This window comes from Carassius auratus, chromosome 3 (assembly GCF_003368295.1).
Source record: "Carassius auratus strain Wakin chromosome 3, ASM336829v1, whole genome shotgun sequence".
NCBI lineage: Eukaryota > Metazoa > Chordata > Actinopteri > Cypriniformes > Cyprinidae > Carassius > Carassius auratus.
In genome coordinates, this window is record NC_039245.1 from 11,439,978 (window position 1) to 11,450,274 (window position 10,297).

The window sequence follows — 10,297 nt, forward strand, 5'->3', positions numbered from 1 at the left end:
TACTACAGTACCACCACACATTGTGGTTAGGGTAAAAACCAGTGTTTCCAGATATTGGTGTGCATTTTTCAATAGTATATAAAGTGTGATAAGATGATATTTGCAGATTTATTCAAGGAGTTCAGTTTAGGAATGATGGTCAGTAGGGGGCACTCTCACCCCACGTGGGTCGATGTTGGAACAGTCTGGTTGACAGGAGAAGAGCTCTTCAGAGAGGCATTAGCGAAGACATACAGCAGACAGGACTTATTTAGTGAAACAGGAAACTCCAATATAAGCTATGTGTTGACTGGACTGGGGCCTATGTTCCTTAGATCAGACAGGAGAAAAGAAACTTGTGCATAAGTATCGCAAAACCGATTAAAGGTGCTGTAGGGAACTTTTGTAAAAAAATATTTTTTACATATTTATTAAACCTGTCATTATGTCCTGACAATAGAATATGAGACAGATAATCTGTGAAAAAAATCAAGCTCCTCTGGCTCCTCCCAGTGGTCCTATTGCCATTTGCAGAAACTCCATCGCTCCCGGTAAAAAATAACCAATCAGAGCTGCGGTCCGTAACTTTGTTTGTGTTCAAAATGTAGAAAAATGTATATAATAAGCGAGTACACCATGAATCCATTTTCCAAACCATGTTTTTGGCGTGTCCTGAATCACTAGGGTGCACCTATAATAAGTGTTTATATTCGGACTATTTTAGATTGCTTCGGGGGTACCGCGGCGGAGTAACCCAGTACCTTTGTGATTCTTCATTGACATAAACAGAGAGAAGTAGTTCCGGCTACGATGTTCTTCCGCAAGACGCAAGCAGTTCTGTTTATTAACCACTAGACAGAACGTCAAAAGTTCCCTACCGCAGCTTTAAGTGAATGTTTTAACATTAATCCTAGACATAGCATATTACCTCATATAAATGTTCTAAGAGTGGACCTACATCCGAAATATTCTGTTTACTGCTAACAATGCTTTTTTAGTTTCATATACTCTTATAGATTATTTTATTATTATTTATTTTTATATTTATATTTTCTGTTTTAATTCTAATTTTGTTGTGTATTTGTGTGTGTGTGTAGATTTTGTCATTTTTATTAGTTTTTTTTTATATGTCCATACAGTTTATTAAGGTTTAGTTTTTAATTTAAGTTTGATGAAAGAAAGGGAACAGACAGATATAATTTATTAGGCTTGATCTAGTTGTCTGGCCAATGAAAGTTTTATATGTATACGTGTATATAAATATAGTGAAAGTGACATGTACATGGACAGGTACAGGTTTCATTTTTATACTTTTTATTTGGCCAAGATTTCTAAAAATCCTTTCTTTTATTGGTCTTAAATGATAATTTTAATTTTCTGAGATACTGAATTTGGGATTTTCCTTAGTTGTCATTTATGAACATCAACATTATAAGAAATAAACATTTGAAATTTATCAGTCTGTGGGTAATGAATGAATATTATATACAAGTTTCACTTTTTTAATGGAATTAGTGAAAAAATCAACCTTTTGATGATCTTCTAATTATGTGACCAGCACCTGTATACTCAGAATTCATGCTCTGCATTTAACCCATCCAAAGTGCACACACACACTGGGAACACACAGCTGGAGCAGTGGACATCATTTATGCTGCAGCACCCAGGAAGTAGTGCCCTGCTCAAGGGCACCTCAGTCATGTGATTGCCAGCCCGAGACTCAAACCCACAACCTTAGGGTTAGGAGTCAAACTCTCTAACCACAAGGCCACGACCAACACTATCTCACAACCAATTTGTACATATTTTATGAGTTGGCTAATTTGTAAGAATTTGTACGACCTCACTCTGAATTTGTACGACCTTTACAACTGTAAAATTGGGGTAATATGATCATATTTTCTTGACCTGGTAAGGACTCTAGCAAATATGATCATATTACCCCAATTTTACAGTCTCTGCACTGGCTACCTATTAAGTTCCGTATCAGTTACAAATCATCATTACTCACATATAAGGCCCTAAATGGTTTAGCTCCAGCGTACCTAACTAGCCTTCTACCACGTTACAACCCATCACGCACCCTAAGGTCAAAAAACGCTGGACTTTTTGTAGTTCCTAGGATAGCAAAGTCCACTAAAGGAGGTGGAGCTTTCTCACATTTGGCTCCCAAACTCTGGAATAGCCTTTCTGATAATGTTCGGGGTTCAGACACACTCTCTCTGTTTAAATCTAGATTAAAAACACATCTCTTTCGCCAAGCATTCGACAATGGACTTCTCTGCCCACAAAATTATGCTGAAATTAAATAAATGTGACAACACCTTTAAGCACACCAACATTGTTACTGTTTTGAAAGCAAACTGATACAAGTTTCTCAGAGTACAACAGTATTGGTCTGTTCACACAACAGCATGATTGGAACTGATGTTCTGTAACTTGTGATCCTGTCCGCAACAAACAGGGAGTGACTAAACCCTTACCTTGCAGGTTTGTCCATGCAGCATTGCACTGAGATGAAGATAAACTCATCTTGTCCTTTAACCCAGGTTTAAAGCAACATAGTGAGATTATTACCATTATGTGCTTATTAATAATTTCAAATGGATTACATACCAATCTCCTCAGGAATTACGCGGCCAGAAACACTGTTGTGTGCCATAATTATAAAGCTACGGAAAAGAGAAAACAAGTGCTGATGATAAATATTCTATAGAAGTACCAAAACCATGTGGGTTGGAATTCAAAGCATGCTGAAAATACAGATTACATCACTGATCAGTGAAGTCCTTGATTCATATAATGATCTTTCATTAGTCCTAGAAAAGGATGTGGGTGTAATCAATAGCTCACTGTACCATCCCTGACTCAAACTCTGCTAATCCTTGAGAAGCTTTTCATGGCTGACTAATCAAGCATTTTGAATGCCAGTCACTTGAATCATGATGACATAGTGAAGCTATCTCTTGAACTAATTTCAGATGCATTACCAAGTAATGCAGGTGCTGCTCTGGTGGAGTTTACAGAATTTGTCTTCGGGGTTCAAAAGATCAGGGAATATCAGGGATAAAGTCAAAGACATTATTTATCCAACACTCAGATTCACATTTAAGATCAGTTCTTCTCAACTGATGAGACAGGACCCACAACAGGGAAAGATAGCTAAATGCAAATAACACCATTTTAAAAGGAAGATATCTGTTTTTAACCAAAGGCTCTGTGTACAAGAAAACGCTTTTCTTTTGTAACCAATGGAGCAGTGTGGAATTTGGCATTATTATTTTATTAAGTGTAAATATACACTTTATACAAGTGTGTACATAATGTTATGGTGCAATTGGTATGGTACACATGGATAATTTCATGGCAATATTTATGAATTAATTAATAAATATTTGTATTAATAAATAAATAATAATAAATACTTTTTAAATGTAATTTTTATGAAAACATTAATTGTTCATACTTTATTAATTTATTGTATTAATTATTTTATTTTATATTTTTATATTTATTAGAGATTTGATTTTATGGACTGAAAATGATGAAGTATATAAGTGTATATGACCATATGATTGCAATTATTATTATTATTATTATTATTATTATTTAATTTTTAATTAATATATTTTTTTGCATTAATTCAGACTATTTTAAACTGCTACCTGTAGGTTGCCACTTTGCTTGCACCCAGGCTCCAATACTGAGATCTAAAGGGGGAATAAACCAAAGGATAATATATGCCTTGAAATCTAGATTCTCTCTATCAGCAAACACCACAAAGTGAGTAAAAGTGTGACTGAGGTTCAAGACAGCCATGTTAAACTCGAGCAAAGGAAGTATGGGGACTAGTTTGTCTGGCAGAAGTGAACTAATATATCAGCCACCATAGACAGAGAAGGAGATAAAGAGTGCCAAGAGACCCTTTCAAGAGCTTGAGGTGCTGTGTGTCAAAAAGCATTGCCATGTCCAAACTGGACCCCAGTGTCAGAGCCTGTTTGCATTTATATCTGTACTAAGTGGGCTGTGGCACTGACCAAAGCATTCCGACTCTCTTGTGCCGCCCATTCAGCTCTTCTCTCCTTCCAAGGGGATTGTGGGAAAGGGCTCTTAGCGGAGATTGTTCAAAACAGAAATTCAAACTTTGAGGACAATCTCTGAAGCTTAGATTGGCTTTACCATTCAGTTATTTTTGGGCTTCGTACTCTAGGTATGACTGTTGGGAGGGTTATGGTATTTTGATGCAGTGACCCAGCTGAGGTTTGCTGGTCAGATTTTAATGGAAGGTAATGGGAGGTGCACAGTGATCACAGGGTTCACAGGGAAAAGATCTAACATTTGCTGACATTGGTTGGAGGCAGAAAAAAAGTAACAAAATAAAGTACATTAAATAAATAGTTAACCCCAAAATGAAATCTCTTTCATTTAACCCCCATTATGTCCAAACCTGTAGTACTTTCTTTCTTGAACACAAAAGGAGTATGAACACAAAAGGAGATCCATACAATAAAATTGTCACTATACTTTTTGGCTTAAGAAAAAAATAAATAAAGCATGATTGTTTTTCCAGTTATTTCAAGTAATATGTCACATACCTGGATATCCATTATCATCCATATCTATCCCTCCTTTCATGCTGAAACCAAACATTTGCAGATCTTTGAAGGTCTTAAATGAGCCATCAGTGACCTGAACATTTTGGCTGGTCAATCCATCACTCTGACCCAGGTACATGTACACTTGACCCTCTTCACAAGAGCCAAAGGTTAAAGGAATAATAAATGTTTTTAAGCTTATTTTTCTCCAAAAAAAAAAAAAAAAAAAAAACGAAAAAAAGAGAAAGAATCTGTATTGAAGATACAATCTGAAGAACACCTGAACCATTTAGGTCAAATCACTTTCAGATGCAGCTTTGATTACTGAAAAAAACCAGACTGCTTGAGCTCCTGCTGTTATTAAGTGACACGTTTCAGTTGCTTGTAACTAAAAAAAAATTAGTGTCTGTGGTGCTGAATGTAGTTTTGTATAACAGCAACCACAATGCCTAAAGTTAAAAGTTAAACGTGAAAAAGTTAAAAGTTAAGTTAAAAGACTTTACCACCTGTAAAGATCAATGCTTGGGCCTACTGCCTGATTTTCCTTCAGATTTGTATCATGTCTTCATTAAAACCATTTTGTTTGGTGAGTTGTGCTCAGCATTATCCATGGAAATATTAAACTACATGTTATTTTCACTGCAAATCCTGCTCTGTAATATAATGAGACTAGTCCTTACCATTAAACCCATCATGATCGATGTCTCCCAAAGGGGCTATAGCACTGCCAAAACACCCATAGGCATGTCCCTGTCAGGATCTGGTTGGGTCTGGAGGAGAAGGAGAAGCCTTTTCTTTGCAGGTAAACATAGACTTGTCCCACTTCTCGAAATTTCAGAGTGGCCAGCTGCTCCATAAAAAGTGATGCTCCACACCTGATGACCACAGAGGAGATATAATTCATCTCAAAAAAACATTTGAAAGAACTACCAGGAAGTTTGAAAGAACAACATTTATTTGAAATTGAAATCTTTTGTAACTTTTTAAAAGTCTTTGCTGTCATTTCGAACTAAATGTAATAAATTATATATATATATATATATATATATATATATATATATATATATATATATATATATATATATGTAAATCACTGACCCCAAACTTTCAACAGTACTGTTATAGCAAATATTCATTATACAAATCATTATTTGCTCCATTCATTATTTTGACCTAAAGACAAGCACAGTACAATGACAATGTACCTCAATTAAGTCCATAATTAATTGTGTAACTGTACAAGAGGACAACTGAAGTGCATAATCATCCATGTAACAGTGTAAGAGCACTTACAGAGCCTACGGTGTGCAAATCGTTTGGGACGCCAACATAATATAATGCAGATGAGGGCTGCAGATTAAACTGTGTTGCATTTTTTAAAAGCTGCTGTTTAAATTGAATACATAAACATTAAGATGGCTCCCTGATCACCTGGAATGTTGTCTTTATTAAAATTCAAAACAGCAACAGAGTGTCATATGATGCAGAAAAATGACAATTATTTGATCATATTTATAATTTTAATATCTAAAAAAGAGCCTTTTTTTGGAGTTTGGCCTCAGTTTCTAATGTGTGATGTCACATCTTAACCAGATACTGGCTGTCACGTCTTTGTTGTGTTTTGGTCTAACCTCTCAGTGAGTGCATGGGAGAAAAAGCACTGCCTGATCATGATCTTGCAAGAGATGTAGTGATGATCTTACCTGAAATTAAAAGGGGGGGGGGGGGGTGAAATGCTATTTCATGCATACTGAGTTTTTTACACTGTTAAAGAGTTGGATTCCCATGCTAAACATGGACAAAGTTTCGAAAATTAAGTTGTATGTTTGAAGGAGTATTTGTGTTCCAAAAATACTCCTTCCGGTTTGTCACAAGTTTTGGAAAGTTTTTTTCGAGTATGGCTCTGTGTGACGTTAGATGGAGCGGAATTTCCTTATATGGGTCCTAACTGCGCTCTCCTGCCGGAAGAGCGCGTACTCCCGTATAGCAGCGCACAGACATTCACCGATCAGAGAGATTCACTAATGAGAGCGAGAGCGTCGCGAAAAGTCACAAAAGAAGTGTGTTTTTGGTTGCCAGGGCAAGACAACCCTACACAGATTACCAAAAAAAAAAAAAAAAACAGCATTAAGGGACCAGTGGATGGAGTTTATTTTTACAGAGCATCGACGGAGTTGTGCAAGTGTTTGTGTTTGTTCCCTGCATTTCGAAGATGCTTGTTTTACAAACAAGGCCCAGTTTGACGACGGATTTGCACATCGTTTATTTCTTAAGGATGATGCAATCCCAAAGAAAAAGGGTCACGATCGTGTGTTGGAACCGCAGGCGGTGAGTAAAACTGCTTCAAATATCTCTGTCTTTTTGTTAGTGCGTCCCCTCCCATGCTGGAGACCCGGGTTATATGAATATAATAAAACTAACTTTTTGGATTTATGAAGGATGCAGTACTACTCTATAGGTGCTCAAGATTAACAGGATATTGAGTGAAAACGAGCATTTCACCCCCCCTTTAAGAGAAAAGCTGCGTGACAGTGCTGTTGTAGTCAAATCACTTCACACTTGACACTTGTATCAAACTGAATTGAATCAACATTGAACTAACTTGAGATGAATAACATTACTGCCTATTTAAGAACTGCTGAATTGAACTCATTTCTGACTGATGAACTTCACAGTGTTATTGATCTGAACTAAACCAAAAACGAATATCTAAAAACTGACTCTGGCTAGATAATGACATTATTGTCTTTTAGAGCTGCTTTGGCACAATCTGTATTGGCTATAGATGCATGTGTTGCACCACTGGATTAGATGCTGGATCAAGTGATGTTTGGACCAGTCCTTAGTACTTGGATTCATATGGATCTGAGTAGATGGTCTTAAGTTGTGCTAACTTGCTTTAATGAGTAAAGTCCTATAAACAAATTGGACCATCAGTCAGTGATGCGATATAACATAATAACATTGCATGGAGATTCAATGTTTGTTTGAATGACTTTGCTTCCATATGGTTTTCAGAACCTCTGGACTGCTTGGAAAGATCTTTTAGGAATCCCTCTGTACATTCTGTCAACCAGTTGCTGACGGGGATGGAGCACCAGGTCATGCAGTAGCCAGGCAAGAAGAGAGCCAACTCAGAGTCCCACCCAATATAACTGCTTAAATACAGGTGATACGTCACCTTTATTTATTTTGTATAAGACACACGTTGTACAATACAAATAGTTCCAAGAAGATATTTTGAATAAAAAAATGATGACAGAATTTTCATTTTTGGGTGAATTATCACTTTAACCAATTTAAATTCGCTATAGCTTTTAACTTATTTAAATTCACTCATTTGTAAAGTGAGTGTATCAATGAAATATCATCAAAATGCATGTTAACTGAAATATTTTTTTTTATTCTTTTAAGGTTGGCACTAATTAGTGCTGCACTTGAATCACGAGACAAGCCAGAATCCACATGTCCTGGTGCTTGGTGACAAGGAAAACTCCTCCCAAGATTTTATTATTTTAAACGGGGAGGCGATGGAACAGAGGACGATACTACAAGCAGTCGATCTGTGTTTTAAACTTTTCTTGGTATATGACATCTACTACCTAAAGCCCTCTTCTCATATTAGAGAGTTTTTGTAACACACAGTCTTTAATAGTTTCTTCTGCACACTGTCTCCTCCTCAAAAACTTTGTATATAGTAATCAGTCAAAAACTTTTTTATTTTATTGATCATCAGTAGGTCCAGCAGTATATTTTTTATTATTATTACTTGATTTTATGATTATTTTTTGTTTTATTATATGTTATGTTCATTTTATTTGAAAGTCGTAATATTTGCTATGTATGGTGACCCATATTCTGAACTGGTGCTCTGCATTTAACCCATCCAAGTGCACACACACCGCAGTGAGAAGTGAACACACACCCAGAGCAGTGGGCAGCTATAAATCCAGCGTCCGGAGAGCAACTGGGGGTTCAGTGCCTTGCTTAAGTGCATTGCAGCAATGAGTATTGAGGGTGGAAGAGAACACTGTTCATTCACTCCCTCCACCTACAACTCCTGCCAGCACCGAGACTCAAACCTGCGACTTTCGGTTTACAGGTCCAACTCTAACCATTAGGCCACAGCTGTGAACTGTATTTGCACGTTTGTGTGTTTTGATATGAATATGAATTGACACATTTGTACATCTTGAAAATGTTGTATTTTAACATGTTCTTGTACATTTAAATAAAATATTTTAAAATATATTTGTAAATGTGTTACTTGCATATTAAAATAAAATATGTAAGTTACAACAATGTAGTTTCAAAATATGGTTGTATTAAGTAATTTTTAATAAAAATACTGATGTTAATTAATATAAATAATTAACTCAACTGTTGGGTAACTTTTAACCCAACAGGATTTTAACCCAATGGGTTGGGTTGAAATAACCCATAGATGGGAAGGTGCTATACCAACCCATAGTTGGGTTACTTGTTGTGTTTTTATTGTTACATAAAGTTATGCACCAAGTCAATATATATATATATATATATATATATATATATATATATATATATATATATATATATATATATATATATATATATATATATATATATATATATATATATATATATATATATATATATATATATATATATATATATATATATATATATATATATATATATATATATATATATATATATATATATATATATAAAACCAGTCTTGGGCTCCAGGGTGATATGACTGCCATATATATATATATATGGCAGTCATATCACCCTGGAGCCCAAGACTGGTTTCCCACTGAAGCTAAGCAGGGCTGAGCCTGGTCAGTACCTGGATGAGAGACCCTGAGAAAACTAGGTTGCTGCAGGAAGAGGTGCTAGTGAGGCCAGCAGGGGGTGCTCACCCTGTGGTCTGTGTGGGTCCTAGTGCCCCAGTGTAGTGATGGGGACACTATAATGTCAACAAGCACCGTCCTTCGGATGAGATGATAAACTGAGGTCCTGACTCTCTGTGGTCATTAAAAATCCCAGGATGTCTTTCGAAAAAGAGTAGAGGTGTGACCTCGGCATCCTGGCTCAATTCGCCCATTGGCCTCTGACCATCATGGCCTCCTAACAATCCCCATATCTGCTGATTGGCTTCATCACTCTGTCTCCTCTCCACCTGTAAGCAGGTGTGTGGTGGGCGTTCTGGCGCAATATGGCTGCCATCGCATCATCCAGGTGGATGCTGCACACTGGTGGTGGATGAGGAGATACGCCCTGACTATGTAAGCGCTTTGAGTGTTTAGAAAAGCGCTATAAAATGTAAGGAATTATTATTATTATGTGTGTGTGTGTGTGTGTGTGTGTGAATGAGGATTTGTTTTCTACCACATGAGGTTTGTTTACTTATCCGGGGATTGAGGCAGGATTCATTCCACAGCCTGTGAAGCCAATCTGCAGACCAAACACCATGGGTCTATGGGTCGCCTGCCAAATACAAACTTATGGCCAAATTCCTCTTCGTTTATTTGTGTCAAACAAGCAGTTCATTTATGTTTCAGGGAAAAAAAAGTGCAGCAATTGTTTGCCAGATGTTTTCAGCTCTTCATGGACTTGAATTACATGACATTTCAGTCAGGGAAAAAATGGACTTAAATCAATTAATATGACATAACTAAATATTAAGTAAATTTAAAGAACAGTTTCATCAAAAGACGAAAATGATGACAAAACAA